General features: G+C 36.7%; 1 protein-coding gene across 4 annotated transcripts in view; it reads left to right on the forward strand.

The window, feature by feature from the left end:
* Positions 1–16,983, forward strand: part of NCALD (neurocalcin delta) — a 431,524-nt gene that overhangs the window by 335,586 nt on the left and 78,955 nt on the right. The window contains exon 1 of one of the 4 annotated variants that reach the window (XM_082675135.1): positions 13,810–13,935. The exons of the other annotated variants lie outside the window; for them this stretch is intronic. The gene's annotated coding sequence lies outside the window, so the exon portion shown is untranslated. Of the gene's footprint in view, positions 1–13,809; positions 13,936–16,983 lie in introns of those variants that run through there. 4 annotated transcript variants of the gene reach the window in all.

Below are 16,983 nucleotides of genomic sequence, written 5' to 3' on the forward strand. Positions count from 1 at the left end.
TCCTGTAGCCCAGCATATAGTCAGTATTGTTAAATATATTTGAGAGGAAAGTTGTGTATTTTGTAATTCTTGAGATCATCATTCTTCATGTGTTAATCAAGTCGGATTGGTTAATTGCATCATTAAAATATTCTGTACCTCTACCTTATTTTGCTACTTGTTCTGTAAGTTATTGAAAAAAATATGTTAAACCAATACTATGAGTGAATTTTTCTATTTATCTTGATGCTATTTTATTAGGTGCATGCATATTTAAAGCAGTGAATTATGAAGTGTTCTTCTATGTCTCTAGTAGTATCTCTTGCTTATATTACAAGTAAGTACTATTGCTTGATAATAATGCTACAACAGTTTTTGCTTGTTAGTTTGTGTATCAATTTTCATCTCTTACGTGAAGAGTTAGAATTTTCTTATTAATACAGTCTGATGTTTTTGCCTTTTAATTAGAATATTTGGTCAGTTTATATATTATAGTAATCACTGTCATTATTTACATGTTTGCAGTTAACTCTTCAATGTTACTATTGAGTTGGCCAAAAAAGTTCGTTTGGGTTTTTCTGTAAGATGTTGCAGAAAAACCCAAACGAACGTTTTGGTCAACCCAATATTTCTACCTATTTATCCTATCATTTTCTCTCCCCCCCCACCCACCTTTTTTTGCTTCTTTTGGGAATCAAGTAATTTTTAAAATCATTTTCCTGCTGTATTAGTTTATTAGCTATACATTCTTTTGTTATTCTTTTAATGGATATTACAAGGATTACATTGTGCACCCTTATCTTATTAGAGACTATTATTAATTAGTACTTTGACCAGAATACAAGAGTCTTAGAAAACTTTAATTCTGTTCATCCTCTCTACCTTTTGTGCTAATGTTGCCCTATATTTTGAATCTACACACATTTTAACCCCTACAAGACATGGGGGTTTATAAAGTTGGTATTCATTTAAATTTATCTATATATCTGCCCTTTCTGTATCTCTGTGTTTCCATGTGGGATCATTTTTCTTCTGCTTAAACAACTCTTCAGAAATTTATGCAATTCTATTGGAACAAATTCCCTCGGTTTTTGACTGAAATGTCTTATGTCACCTTCATTTAAAAATTTTTAATTAAACTTTTATTTTGAGATAAGTGTAGATTCACATGCAGTTGTGGGACACAATACAGAGAGAACCCATATACCCTCTACCCACTTTCTCCTAAAGGTAACATCTTGCAGAGCTGTAGTACAATGTTACAGCCAGGATATTGACATTAATACAGTCAAGATGCAGAATGTTTCCATCACACTATAAGCATCCCTCCTGTTGTCCTTTTACAGCCATAGGCACTTCCCCTAATTCCCTCCTTAATCTCTGGCAACCACTGATCTATTTTTCATTTCTATAATTTTGTCATACTGTTATAGAAATGGAATTGTGCAGTAAGTGACCTTTTGAGATTAGTTTTTTACACTCGGAAAAATTCTCTGGACATTCATGCAGGTTTTTATGTGCATCATAATTTGTGTCACTTTACTACTAAGTAGTACTCTATAGTATGGATGTACTAAAATGTGTTCACCCATTCACTCATTGAAAGCACCTGAGTTGTTTCCAATTATTGACCATCACAAAGAGGTACTAAAAGCATTTGTATACAAGCTTTTCTGTTAGCATAAGCCTTCATTTCTCTGGAATACCCAGGAGTACAATTGCATGAGTACATACAGTAGTTGCATGTTTAATTTTTTAAAAAACTGCCAAAATGTTTTCTGTAGTGGCTGTACCATTTTACTTTCCCACTAGCAATACGAGTGATTCAGTTTCTCTGTCAGCATTTGGTATTGTCACTTTTTTATTTTAGTCATTTTGACAGGTGTGTAGTAGTATCTCATTATGGTTTTAACTTGCATTTCCCTAATAGCTAATGATGCTGGAAAATCATTTTGTGTGCTTATTTGTCATCTTTGTACATTCTTGGGGAAAATATCTTTTCCTGTATTTTGCCAGTTTTCTGATTGGCTTGTTTGTTTTACTGTTGATTTTTACTGTTAAAAATTTTGCCAATTTTCTAATTGGCTTGTTTGTTTTACTGTTGATTTTTTTTGCTCCTTATAAATTAATATAATTTTTTTGTTTCACTGCTTTAAGATTTTGTCTTTGTCTTTAGTTTTCAGTAGATTGGTCACGATGTGTCTATGTGTGGTTTTCTTTGTAATTATCCTGTTTGGGATATATAGGGCTTCTTAAATCTGTTGTTTCATATCTTTTATAAGTTTTGGAAACTTCTCAGCCAATTCTCTTCAAATATTGCTTCTGTCCTATCTCTCTCTCCTCTTCTCTCCTCTCCCTAATATACATGTTAGCCTTTTCATATGTCCCAAATGTCTCTTACATTATTTTCAGTATTTTCCATTCTTTTAGTCTTCAGACTAGATATTGTCTGCTAATCATTCGTTTCACTATTTTTCTCTTTTGCTATATCTTCTATGTTCTTGAACCCATCTGTTGTGCTCTTAATTGTATTTTTCAATTAAATTTAATATGTTCTCTTTTTTATAGATTTTACTATTTTGCACGTGGAACTCTCCATCCTGCTATTTCCTTGAACATATTAATTATACTGTGGACTCGTAAATAACACAGGTTTGAACTGTGTGGGTCCACTTATGTGGGTTTTTTTTTTTTTTTCACTAAATACACAATACAGTACTACACAATTTATGGTTGGTTGAATCTGTGGGTGTGGGACTGCAGATATGGAGGGCCAACTGTAAACCTAGACCCAGATTATCAACTGTGTGGACAGTCAACTTCCAGATTGTTCAAGGGTCAACTGTGGTCATTTTAAAGTCCCTGTCTGATAATTATAGAAGATAAATCATCTATGGATCTATTTCTACTGTCTATTTTTTCCTCTTGGATTTTGGTCAGTTATACCTATTTTCTAGCATGATTAATGATTTTGGAGTGAATTGGCAATGGTATATGAAAAATGGCAGAGGCTCTGTATGATGTTATCTTCCCTTAAAGAAGGTTAATTTTCTCTGGAAAATAGTAAGAATAGGGGTGAATTACCTTGATCCAACTAGGTATTGTAATGATTCTAGGATGGATCCAGGTTTTTGTGAGGATGCATCTATTTTCTGTTTTCCATTACTTCTGGGGCCTTTCAGTTATGAGGCCTGAAAACTTAGGATGTTCACAAGCTCCAGCTCCTTGAAGGATCCTGAACTCCCAAACATAAACTCGCCCTTTGTGTTTTTATCTTATTTGCTGCATATTAATGCTTTGTCTAACACCATCTAGGAATTGGCAGGTGCTTTAAGGGGAAAACAGTTCAGAATGTTGGGATCTCTTCTCTGTGATTCCTTTTTTTTAAACCAGGATCGCAATCCCTGAAGTCCTGGATGTTTTTGAATATTTGAATCCCCAATTTTTGTCTCTCCAGTTTTGAGAATGCCAAAAACCCCATACCACTTAGGAATTATCAAATAATTTGAGGAGAAAAGTAGCAGATAATGTGGAGAATGCTGGGCTTACATCAATATATATTCCTTTTATCTGGGATCTTGGCACTTATAGGTTTTGCTGCCTTTGCTACTCTTTGATGCCTTCCAACCACTTAAAAAAAATCCAGCTATTATTATCTCAGTGAGAGTATTAGTTTGAATACAAAAAACTCCATCATACTGGGAAACAGAAGTTACCCAAGCCTGTGTAGTCCAGATGTTTGCTTCACTTAAGACTATAATAATTTGGGTGATTTCATTCAGGATATTTTCAGTTACTTTGCCCATTTTCCTTTATTCAAATCTTCTGAATTAGATTTTTCTTGCCATATTACACCTTAGGACAAACCTAGATTAAGATCGCCAGAGTTCCCAAATGCAGAAAAGATAAGTTGGCCTTCTCCCCCTCATAAGAAATTAAAAATAAAAACAACCTTCAAGTATAAAATAACCATAAGAAATAAATCAATGCTTTCTAAAAATATATCAAATGTAAATTATTTCCAAAATTTATGGAGCCAGGTTTCCTGGGTGTAGATCCTGGCTCTGCCATGTGCTAGATAGGCAAGTTACTTAATCACTCTATGCTTAAGTTTCTTTAGTTATGAAATGTGGAAATGAGTGATGCCTACCTCATAGTTATTATAGTGAATAATTTAATATACGTATAGCACTTAGAACAATGCTCCAGATATAGTAAGTGCTCGATTAATCAGTTAATGTAAAAGATTATCCAACATTAACAGCTATAACCATAAAATACATCAGCATATAACTTATGTGCACTCATAATAAATATGATTTAATAGAGATAAGTTTGATTTATTTGGCAAATTTACTTGAACCCATTCATCGCTAGAAAATTTTGTGATAACTCAACATTTTTGGTTTTGTTTTTCCTTCCTTTGCCTTTTTGGGGGGTTGAGGGGAGGCTCTCCCTTCTCTGTTAGCAGGAATAAAAAGGAAACATTTCTTTCTCAGCATTTTGAGGAGTCACTCAACATTTATTGAGCATTTGTGTTCTGGTCCTTGTGCTATTAACCATAGGGTTGTAGAGATGAATAAGATTCATCCTTTCCCTGAAGGTCTTAGACTTATCAGAGTCAGACAGATAAGTAAGAAATTACATATACATTGAGCCACTGACCCTGTCACAGGGTATCAGAATTTTAAAATCCTCACAACAACCTTAGGATGTAGGCACTAAGGCTCAGAGCACTTGAGTAACTTACCCAGATGAGATTTGAACCCAGTGCTTCCAAACAATAGGTCTATGGCCTTCCCACTAATGCTGAGACAGGGATACAGCAAAACTTCTACCTAGAAACATCAAATAAAAGGCTGATTATAGTTGTCTACTCATTGCCTAAAACACCTGTTAATTCAGGTATGTGAACCCAAGTCAGAATGCTTGTTTAGTAGCATTTAAGTGTTATTTCCGACAGAGTGGTCAAACTAATAATAAGGAGCCCTGACATTCATACAGCAAGTGAAAACTATGGTGCAGAAGTATTTTTGAATGGGTATTTTTAAATTAAGTGAATCATTTTTACCTAAAAATATGAGTTATTATTTTAAAAAGAAAATGACTCATATTGTCTTCAATGCAGTGGGCTGTGATTGGAAAAGGCCCTCATATGTATTTCCTATGATATTTTTACCTACATTGGGATTAATTAGCCAAATGGGTAGAAACCTGAGCTCCAAAGAGATCATCGTCACAATTTCAACTCTGCAAGAGACCAGTGACTTCCTTAGCTGTAAGAGGAATCTCTAATTCTAGACAGTTTGCAAAGGGAAATGAGTGATGGCAGGTTGGAAGCATGCTATAGAAAAAAGGATTACATGTATCCACTTTTCATTTTGAAGGTCAGTCCACTGATAATTTTAACTTATAATATGAGTGCCCAAGTCAGTATACAATAAAGTATACTAGTCTTTAAAAAAAAAAAATCTTTATTGGAGTATAATTGCTTTACAATGTTGTGTTAGTTTCTGCTGTATAACAAAGTAAATCAGCTACATGTATACATATATCCCCATATCCCATCCCTCTTGTGTCTCCCTCCCACCCTCCCTATCCCACCCCTCTAGGTGGTCACAAAGCACCAAGCTGATCTCCCTGTGCTATGCAGCTCCTTCCCACTAGCTATCTATTTTACATTTGGTAGTGTATATATGTCGATGCTACTCTCTCACTTCGTCCCATCTTACCCTTCCCCCTCCCCATGTCCTCAAGTCCATTCTCTACATCTGTGTCATTATTCCTGTCCTGCCCCTAGGTTCACCAGAACCTTTTTTTTTTTTTTTTTTTTTTTTTAGATTCCATATATATGTGTTAGCATATGGTATTTGTTTTTCTCTTTCTGACTTACTTCACTCTGTATGACAGACTCTGGGTCCATCCAGCTCACTACTAATACCTCAGTTTCTTTTCTTTGTATGGCTGAGTAATATTCCACTGTATATATGTGCCACATCTTCTTTATCCATTCCTCTATCAATGAACACTTCCATGTCCTGTCTATTGTAAATAGTGCTGCAGTGAACATTGTGGTACATGTCTCTTTTTGAATTACAGTTTTCTGAGGGTATGTGCCCAGTAATGGGATTGCTGGGTCGTATGGTAGTTCTATTTTGAGTTTTTTAAGGAACCCCCGTACTGTTCTACATACTGGCTGTATTAATTTACATTCCCACCAACAGTGCAAGAGGGTTCCCTTTTCTCCACACCCTCTCCAGCATTTATTGTTTGTCGATTTTTTGATGATGGCCATTCTGACTGGTGTGAGGTGATACCTCATTGTAGTTTTGAGTTGCATTTCTCAAATGATCAGTGATGTTGAGCAAAACTTTCATGTGTTTGTTGGCAATCTGTATATCTTCTTTGGAGAAATGTCTGTTTAGGTCTGCCCATTTTTGGATTGGGTTGTTTGTTATTTTCATATTGAGCTGCTTGAGCTGCTGGTAAATTTTAGAGATTAATCTTTGTCAGTTGCTTCGTTTGCAAATATTTTCTCCCATTCTGAGGGTTGTCTTTTCATGTTGTTTATGGTTTCCTTTGCTGTTCAAAAAGCTTGTAAGTTTGATTAGGTCTCATTTGTTTATTTTTGTTTTTATTTCCATTCCTGCAGTAGGTGGGTCAAACAGGATCTTGCTGTGAATTATGCCATAGAGTGTTCTGCCTGTGTTTTCCTCTAAGAGTTTTACAGTGTCTGGCCATATATTTATGTCTTAAATCCATTTTGAGTTTATTTTTGTGTACGGTGTTAGGAAGTGTTCTAATTTGATTCTTCTACATGTAGCTGTTCGGTTTTCCCAGAACCACTTATTGAAGAGGCTGACTTTTCTGCACTGTACATACTTGCCTCCTTTATCAAAGATAAGGTGACCGTATGTGTGTGGGTTTATCTCTGGGCTTTCTATCCTGTTCCATTGATCTATATTTCTGTTTTTGTGCCAGTACCATACTGTCTTGATTACTGTAGCTTTGTAGTATAGTCTGAAGTCAGGGAACCTGAATCCTCCAGCTCTGTTTCTCGTTCTCAAGATTGTTTTGGCTATTCGGGATCTTTTGTGTTTCCATACAAATTCTGAAATTTTTTGTTCTAGTTCTGTGAAAAATGCCATTGGTAGTTTGATAGGGATTGCATTGAATCTGTAGATTGCTTTGGGTAGTAGAGTCATTTTCACAATGTTGATTCTTCCAATCCAGGAACATGGTATATCTCTCCATCTACTTGTATTATCTTTAATTTTTTCATCAGTGTCTTATAATTTTCTGCATACAGGTCTTTGGTCTCCTTAGGTAGGTTTTATTCCTAGATATTTTATTCTTTTTGTTGCAGTGGTAAATGGGTGTGTTTTCTTAATTTCACTTTCAGATTTTTCATCATTAGTGTGAATGCCAGAGATTTCTGTGCATTAATTTTGTATCCAGCTACTTTACCAAATCCATTGACTAGCTCTAGTAGTTTTCTGGTAGGATTTTCTATGTATAGTATCATGTCATCTGCAAACAGTGACAGCTTTACTTCTTCTTTTCCGATTTGGATTCCTTTTATTTCTTTTTCTTCTCTGATTGCTGTGGCTAAAACTTCCAAAACTATGTTGAATAATAGTGGTGAGAGTGGGCAACCTTGTCTTGTTCCTGATCTTAGAGGAAATGCTTTCAGTTTTTCACCATTGAGGACGATATTGGCTGTGGGTTTGTCATATGTGGCCTTTATTATGTTGAGGTAAATTCCCTCTAAGCCTACTTTCTGGAGAGTGTTTATCATAAATGGGTGTTGAATTTTGTCAAAAGCCTTTTCTGCATCTGTTGAGATGATCCTCTGGTTTTTATTCTTCAATTTGTTAATATGGTGCATCACACTGATTGATTTGCTTATATTGAAGAATCCTTGCATTCCTGGTATAAACCCCACTTGATCATGGTGTATGATCCTTTTAATGTGCTGTTGGATTCTGTTTGCTAGTATTTTGTTGAGGAGTTTTGCATCTGTGTTCATCAATGATATTGGTCTGTAGATTTCTTTTTTTGTGACATCTTTGTCTGGTTTTGGTATCAGGGTGATGGTGGCCTCGTAGAATTAGTTTGGGCATGTTCCTCCCTCTGTTATATTTTGGAAACATTTGAGAGGGATAGATGTTAGCTTCTCTCTAAATTTTTGATAGAATTGGCCTGTGAAGCTGTCTGGTCCTGGGCTTTTGTTTGTTGGAAGATTTTTTTTTTTTTTTGCTGTACGCGGGCCTCTCACTGTTGTGGCCTCTCCCGTTGCGGAGCACAGGCTCCAGATGCGCAGGCTCAGCGGCCATGGCTCACGATCCCAGCGGCATGTGGGGTCCTCCCAGACTGGGGCACGAACCCACGTCCCCTGCATTGGCAGGTGGACTCTCAACCACTGTGCCACCAGGGAAGCCCCTGTTGGAAGATTTTTAATCACAGTTTCAATTTCATTGCTTGTGATTGGCCTGTTTATATTTTCTGTTTCTTCCTGGTTCAGTCCTGTAAGGTTGTGCTTTTCTAAGAATTTGTCCATTTCTTCCAGGTTTACATTTTATTGGCATATAGTTGCTTATAGTAATCTCTCATGATCCTTTGTATCTCTGCCGTGTCAGTTGTTACTTCTCCTTTTTCATTTCTAATTCTGTTGATTTGAGTCTTCTCCCTTTTTTTCCTGATGAGTCTGGCTAATGGTTTATCAATTTTGTTTATCTTCTCAAATAATCAGTTTTTAGTTTTATTAATCTTTGCTGTTGTTTCCTTCATTTCTTTTTCATTGATTTCTGATCTGATCTTTATGATTTCTTTCATTCTGCTGACTTTGGGGTTTTTGTTCTTGTTGTTGTTCTTTCTCTAATTGCTTGAAGTGTAAGGTTAGATTGTTTGAGATTTTTCTTGTTTCTTGAGGTAGGACTGTATTGCTATCAACTTCCCTCTTAGAACTGCTTTTGCTGCATCCCATAGGTTTTGAGTCATCGTGTTTTCATTGTCAGTTGTTTCTAGGTATTTTTTGATTTCCTCTTTGATTTCTTCAGGGTTCTCTTGGTTATTTAGTAGTGTATTGTTTAGCCTCCATTTGTTTGTATTTTTTACAGTTTTTTTCCTGTAATTGATGTGTAGTCTCATAGCATTATGGTTGGAAAAGATACCGGATATGGTTTCAATTTTCTTAAATTTACCAAGGCTTGATTGATGATCCAAGATATGATCTATCCTGGAGAATGTTCCATGAGCACTTGAGAAGAAAGTGTATTTTGTTGCTTTTGGATGAAATGTGCTACAAATATCAATTAAGTCCATCTTGTCTAATGTGTCCTTTAAAACTCGTGTTTTCTTATTTATTTTCATTTTGGAGAATCTGTCCATTTTTAAAAGTGGAGTGTTAAAGTCCCCTACTCTTACTATGTTACTGTCGATTTCCCCCTTTATGGCTGTTAGCATTTGCCTTATGTATTGAGGTGCTCCTATGTTGGGTGCATATATATTTATAATTGTTATGTCTTCTTCTTGGATTGATCCCTTGATCATTATGTAGTGTCTTTCTTTGCCTCTTGTAATAGTCTTTTTAAAGTCAATTTTTTCTGATATGAGAATTGCTACTCCAGCTTTCCTTTGATGTCTGTTTGCATGGAATATCTTTTTCCATCCCCTCACTTTCAGTCTGTATGTATCCCTAGGTCTGAAGTGGGTCTCTTGTAGACAGCATATACATGGGTCCTGTTTTTGTATCCATTCAGCCAGTCTGTGTCTTTTGGTATAATCCAAACCATTTAATCCATTTACACTTAAGGTAATTATCGATATGTACGTTCCTATTACCATTTTCTTAATTGTTTTGGGTGTGTTATTATAGGTATTTTCCTTCTCTTGTGTTTCCTGCCTAGAGAAGTTCCTTTAGCCTTTGTTGTAAAGCTGGTTTGGTGGTGCTGAAATCTCTTAGCTTTTGCTTGTCTGTAAAGGTTTTAATTTCTCCATCGAATCTGAATGAGATCCTTGCTGGGTAGAGTAATCTTGTTTGTAGGTTTTTCCCTTTCATCACTTAAACTGTGTCCTGCCACTCCCTTCTGGCTTGCAGAGGTTCTGCTGAAAGATCAGCTGTTAACCTTATGGAGATTTCCTTGTATGTTATTTGTTGCTTTTCCCTTGCTGCTTTTAGTATTTTTCCTTTGTATTTAATTTTTGATAGTTTGATTAATATGTGTCTTGGTGTGTGTCTCCTTGGATTTATCCTGTATGGGACTCTCTGCACTTTCTGGACTTGAGTGACTATTTCCCTTAGCATGTTAGGGAAGTTTTCAACTATAATCTCTTCAAATATCTCAGACCCTTTCTTTTTCTCTTCTTTTTCTGGGACCCTATAGTTCGAATGTTGGTGCATTTAATGTTATCCCAGAGGTCTCTGAGACTGTCCTCAATTCTTTTCATTCTTTTTTGTTTATTCTGATCTGGTGTAGTTATTTCCACTATTTTATATTCCAGGTCACTTACCTGTTCTGCCTCAGTTATTCTGCTATTGATTCCTTCTAGGAATTTTTAATTTCAGTTATTGTGTTGTTCATCGTTGTTTGTTCTTTAGTTCTTCTAGGTCCTTATTAACCACTTCTTGTATTTTCTCCATTCTATATCCACGATTTTGGATCATCTTTACTATCATTTTTCTGAATTCTTTTTCAGGTAGACTGCCTATTTCCTCTCCATTTGTTTGGTCTGGTGGGTTTTTACCTTGCTCCTTCATCTGCTGCATATTTCTGTGTCTTCTCATTTTGCTTAACTTGCTGTGTTTGGGGTCTCCTTTTTGCAGGCTGCACGTTCATAGTTCCCATTGTTTTTGGTGTCTGCCCCAGTGGGTGAGGTTGGTTCAGTGGCTTGTGTAGGTTTCCTGGTGGAGGGGACTAGTGCCTGTGTTCTGGTGGGTGGGGCTGGATCTTGTCTTTCTGATGGGCAGGGCTGCATTCTGTGGTGTGTTTTGGGGTGTCTGTGAAGTTAGTGTGATTTTAGGCAGCCTCCCTGCTAATGGGTGGGGTTGTGTTCCTGTCTTGCTAGTTGTTTGGCATGGGGCATCCAGCACTGGAGCTTGCTGGCCACTGGGTGGATCTGGGACTTAGCGTTGAGACTGAGATCTCTGGGAGAACTCTTGCTGATTGGTAATACTTGGGGCCGGGACGTCTCTTGTGGTCCAGTGTCCTGAACTCAGCTCCCCCTCCTCAGAGGCTCAGGTGTGACACCAGGCCAGGGCATCAAGACACTGTCAGCCACACAGCTCAGAATAAAAGGGAGAAAAAAAAGAAAGAAAAATTATAATAATAATAAAATAATTTAAAACATTTTTAAAATTTATTAAAATAAAAAAAAATTTAAAAAGAGAGCAGTCAAACTAATAAATCACCAATGATAACATGTGCTAAAAACTAAACTAAGATAAACATTAAAATTAGAAACAAATTAGTCACAGACAGCAAACCCCAAGTCTGCCACCCCACTTTTGCGATGATTCGTTTTCTGTTCAGGTATCACAGATGCAGGGTACATCAAGCTGACTGTGGGGATTTACTAATCTGCTGCTCCTGAGGCTGCACAGAGAAATTTCCCTTGCTCTTCCGTTTGCACAGCTCCTGGGCTTCAGCTTTGGTTTTGGCCCTGCTCTGTGTGTAGGTCACCCTCAGGCATCTTTCGGGAAGTCTGAGGTCTTCTGCCAGTGTTCAGTAGGTGTTCTGTAGTATTTGTTCCACATGTGGGTGTATTTTTGTTTTATTTGTGAGGAGGAAGGTGATCTCCACGTCTTACTCCTCCGCCATCTTGAAGATACCCCTCTACTTAGTCTTAAAAATGATAGAAAATTCAAAATAAAAAGGTGTTACTATTTGTTGAATTTTAAACTAATTTAAGGCCAGAATTTTAAGAACTGATAACTTCTTGTTTCAGAGGACATCACCTATTGGCAAACTGTGGTACTGCAGTTTCACTGCATAAAGAGGAAGAGATGATTAGGCAGCCATGGATTTGGAGTCAAAGAGATGGTAAAGCAGGCAGCTCAGAGAACATGGGGCCCTGGAAGTCTAGAAGGAAATGCTTTCTCTCCTCTCTTCCCATTCCCCTCATTGCTGTGATGTACACTTCTGACAGAAAACCAGAACTATAACTGGAACAAATTACAAATTTGTGAATTGTGACTGTTGCTGAAATCTACCACTGGTGTGACATCCTGACCCATTTAGATAGGCATTGGATTCAATGAGCCAATTGTCCTTGTGCTAAGAGGTAAATTCCTAGCTATCATTAATCTGAAATTAAAGGGGGGAGCGTTCATTATAGCATTACACTTTGATTTTACTTTTGCAGTGCTACAGCTAATAGCATCAGGAAAATAACTTTGCAAATAAAAATGTATCTTTTCTCCCAGATGGGGCTGGGACAGAAGTAAAGGAAGAGGAAGATGGAATAGGAAGATTCTATGGTCAGTTTGAACATTAGTCTTACTGTGCTAGAAGTAATTCCTGACTCTTAACTGAAGAAATTTCATTCTTTTGCAGTGACATAAATGTAGTCTGCTCAGCTGGTTTAGTTTCCATTTATATTTTGTAGCACCCCAGAGCTACTTTTTGTCTTTTTAAAGAAGCCAGCAGAAGCCAGCCAGAAGAAATCCTGATAACTTTAGCATGGGAAGGTTTTGAGAGCAATCTCTTCTCCCCGCCTTTTAACCTCTTTCCCCTTTGAATGGTATATGTTTCAATGGATGTATTTTTCAGAGTACCTTCCTCTGCATTTTATTTCATCTTATTTAATGGACTTCCTATTAATTAAGAGGGAGAATGAACTAGGAAATAAGCACTGTGTGGAGTTAGAAGTAAGGTAGGGTTGTCCTAAAGGAAATGAAGCTGAAGTTAGAAAATGTGCCGGACCTTCCTTTTATTCTGCTGTCCTAGGCTTTCACTGAAGTTTGTGTTTGGGGACACCCATTTACTCCATGCTGAGTCCCAAAGGGATGTGGACAAGAGCATTTAGAAGGGGAGGATTTGGCACCTCTATGGTGACCCCCAAAGTAAAAATCCAAAAAAGTTTAAAATGTAAAACGTTTTACAGTAGCACTGTTTTGAAACTGTTTTGGTCGTTCATCCTTGCATAGACATTTTACAATGCAGGGGTCCTGAATTCATCTCACCTGATTCCCCATCCTAGTTGACGTGAGGCTCGTTAGACTCTCATCTGACTCAGGGCCACCACGCCCCATGTTTCTTCTTTCTTTCCATTACTAGTCTGGTCTCAGTACATTGATGTGGATTCTTATATCATTTTAAAAATATCTTTTCTTCCAGCTCCCCTTGAGCTTCTGTTTTTATCCATTTACTTACAAATAGATTTAATTAGCTTAGAATACTATCCCCAGAATTTCTTAGTTCTTTCCTTCTGTTCTACAGAGAGAGACACAAACTTCATGCTGGTGACACTGAGACCAATGGGAACTTCGGAGGGGCATGCATTTTCTTGCCAGAAACTGTAAGGAACAGCCTTGAAGAGGAAAGTTGTAGGCACTCTTTAGTCACAACTTCAAGGGTTGAGGTTGCTGGGTAGCTGTCCGTGATGGGTGTGGGGTGTGTGCGTACACACACACACACACACACACACACACACACTCACATGCACTCACAAACACATACACATCACAGTGACAGATGACCTATTGAAATAATTTCAGAGCTGTTCTGTGGTTGCTACGACAACCAATGCTCTCTTGGCTTTCATCTGGCCATGTGACAGGGACTTTGACGTCAGCCGGAGGCAGAGTCTGTGGCTGAGTCCACACAGTCAAAGGCCTGTGAGAATCTGGTGGATGCTGGCCGCCGCTGCTGCTCTTAACGCTGCTGCCGCTGCTGCTTCTGCGTCCCAGGGGCTGCAGAGCATGGACTGTTAAATCTTGCACTTCTTCTGTGTGAGGTAATTAGTTTGCTTTATATACAGTAGTTAGATGTGTTTGTAGATCATTGTGGTTTGGCCCTCTCTCTTACCTCTTACAAGTTTGTCTTCATGAACAATTACTGTTGTACCAGGAGAAAAATGTGAAGCAGCTTCTAGTTGTTAATTTCGGGTGGAATCTCTGGCATTTGGTTAAATTTGGATTAGCGTTCTGTGAAGTGGGTTAAAATATTAGCCGCCTTTCTTGTTCAACACTTGCTAACATGACATTATTTAGAGATACAGGTTTTGCGGCTTGAGCCAAATATTCCCCGTTGAATTCCAGGAATCCTCCCTTCAGTATTGTTTTCGGTTTAAAGACTCCAGCATAGCCTTGCAACATGTTGCTAACTTTGCTTTTTTTATATTTGCTACCATATTCTGAATCAGCCTGGAGTAGTTTGGTATTTGGTTTCTGTCTTGTTTGTAGCATTCATAATTAGCAACAATAGGCACGGCGGGAAAGAACATTATACTTTGAAACAAAAGTTGGAGTTCTTCTAGTAAATAAAGTATTCTGAAAATACCAGGGAAAACTGTCAAGAGCTTCCTGTTTAGAGAAAAATAATCTGGAATATGCCAAGGAAGTTGGGGTGGAACCTCTGACATGTGCTCATGCAGTTGCTTTTTGGTTCTCAGAGCAAAGTGCACATTTTCAGTATCTTCCTCTGAAAATTCAGCTGTGAAGAGAATAGCATTGGATGGTCTTCATTCACTAAGGAGGCATGTAAGCTATTTTTATATTTAAAAATTGAAATAATTACCTAGAGAAGAAAACAATAGCCCTAAAACTAAATTATCATTGGTAGATCTACTTTAATTCAAAGACAGATATAAATAGCCACTGAAAATCGCTCTAGATCTTGAATGAGTAATTTGATAACTGTGATTAATAAAGCTTTTAATCTCTATTCCTATAACAATATATACTACAAATGGAGGGTGTTGCATTGTTGTAGTTCCTTTCTTTCCCAAGTTTAGTAATTTTGAATTTTCCATCATTGCACACAAGTTGGATGGTTTTCGTAGCTTGTAATTCAATAAAAACCTCTGGTACTGAAGTTGATCGAGCCTAGATTTATAAGCAGGTATCTAAATCTTACAAATTTAACTGGAAAAAAAGGCAAATTTTAGAGCAGCACATGTAATATACCTACTGTTTTGATGAATAGAAAAATAATGGTTTATGTAAATGAAGAATACACATTTTATAGTATGTGAGTTACATATCAATTTTACAGTATGTGAGTTGTATATCAAGATAGCAAGAATCTATTATTCTTTTCTATATTCTTTATTAGTTTCTGAATTCTGATCACCTTTATTTTACTTAGAGATGAACATTTTGAACAGTATTTAGCTTCAATAATAAGTGAATAATTGTGAGTGCATAAATAATTTCTCAGTAGCTTTCAGTGAGTGAATATTCATTTAACTTGCTGGCATTTGATATGTCTGTTTTTGGCCAGAGTCTCCATGGAGGATTTTCCAAAAACTCTTAATGTGCTTACACTCGAGGCACATCTACTGAGGCGTTATCTCATTGTTTAATTTACCTCATAATTATAATAACTCAGAGACCCTATTCCTAACACTCCTAGAAATATGTTAATTGATTTGCAGTGTTTCAAGTGAGCATGAATAGGACCCATAGCCAGTAGCACTGTCATTTAAAAGCAGTCTTTGATGGGATGCTTTGATGTTTGCTTCTTTTACTCAAAATAAGGAATTTTCGTTATAGTTTTTCCAGGTAGTGAAGATTTTCTTGATGCTCTCTCTGTGTTTTAAAGTTATAAAATGATTGTATTCAGTGCCCTAATAAAACAGACTGGATTTCAGCAATACGAAATAAGTGAATATTTTAGTGTTGATCGGCAAAATGACAATGATAAAGTTTATCATTAGAAGAAAACAACCTATGCTATGATGGCAGAAATAGTTTAGAATCTACAGGTCTTTTCTTATGGAAAATTAGGGGAAAAAATGACTCTTATCAGAATCATCTATTTACAGCAATGAGACTGTGTTGATTTCAAGGTCAAGTTTGCTTCAACTTCAAAAGATACTAGCAAGGAATGATTTACTCTAGAAACCTGGATGTTGCATTATTAAATGCTTTATGTACAGTTTCAAGGGATTTTAATCTTTTGGGTGCCATGGACCTCTTTGGCAGGCTGGTGAAGCTTATAGGTTCTCCTTAGAATGATGATTTTAAATGCATGATAAAGTATGCAGGATGACAAAGGGAATTACTTTTATTGAAATACATTAACCAAATTTTTAAAATTGTGTGTGTTGTCAATAATTCACTATTAAATAAAACAAATTAGCAGCAGTTATAATTACTACCATAGTTATAATAACTACCATAATTTTGAAGTAGTGATGAACATAAAAGGTATTTCGAGATGGCTACAGTGACTGTAATGTGATGTGAGAATATCTGTGATTTCTCTTGGCAACAAAACCGCAGGTACGGTGGTTTATGCTCTACATTTTAATATAAGTTTTACTTTGAGGTTAGTGAAACTAAAGATAGAATATTTTTCCCATCCAAGTTCCTGGATCCCATGAATTCTCTCCACCCCTGAGTTAAATGATATGTAAGCTTGTGATGCTAAAAGGTCTTGGAACTGCACTGGACAAAATCCACACCTCCATTTCCACATTCAGCTCTACCACATCTGATTTTATTCTCTGACGGTGTGAATTTCACAGTATTCTCTAATTTCTGTGTGAAAGGGGTGGTATCCACATTGCTACCAAATTGTAAATTTCTTTTGTTTTCCTCCTTAATCCATAAGCAGGCTTGTGTACTTGGACTGAGCTCATACCTAGTTAGATAGGGGTTAAGAGGAAAAACTTATAGTGTTAACGCAAGTTAAAACCGTGGACCATAGAAGTAAGACTATAGCTATTTACAAAGGGACCTTTATCCAGTCAAAGAAAATAAGCAAGTAGTACTTTCATGAAGAATGCAGGATGTTATATGAGATCGTAGCTGAAGAAATATTCTAGAAGGTACTTTGT

This window comes from Grampus griseus, assembly GCF_964374135.1.
Source record: "Grampus griseus genome assembly, chromosome: 17".
NCBI classification, from domain to species: domain Eukaryota; kingdom Metazoa; phylum Chordata; class Mammalia; order Artiodactyla; family Delphinidae; genus Grampus; species Grampus griseus.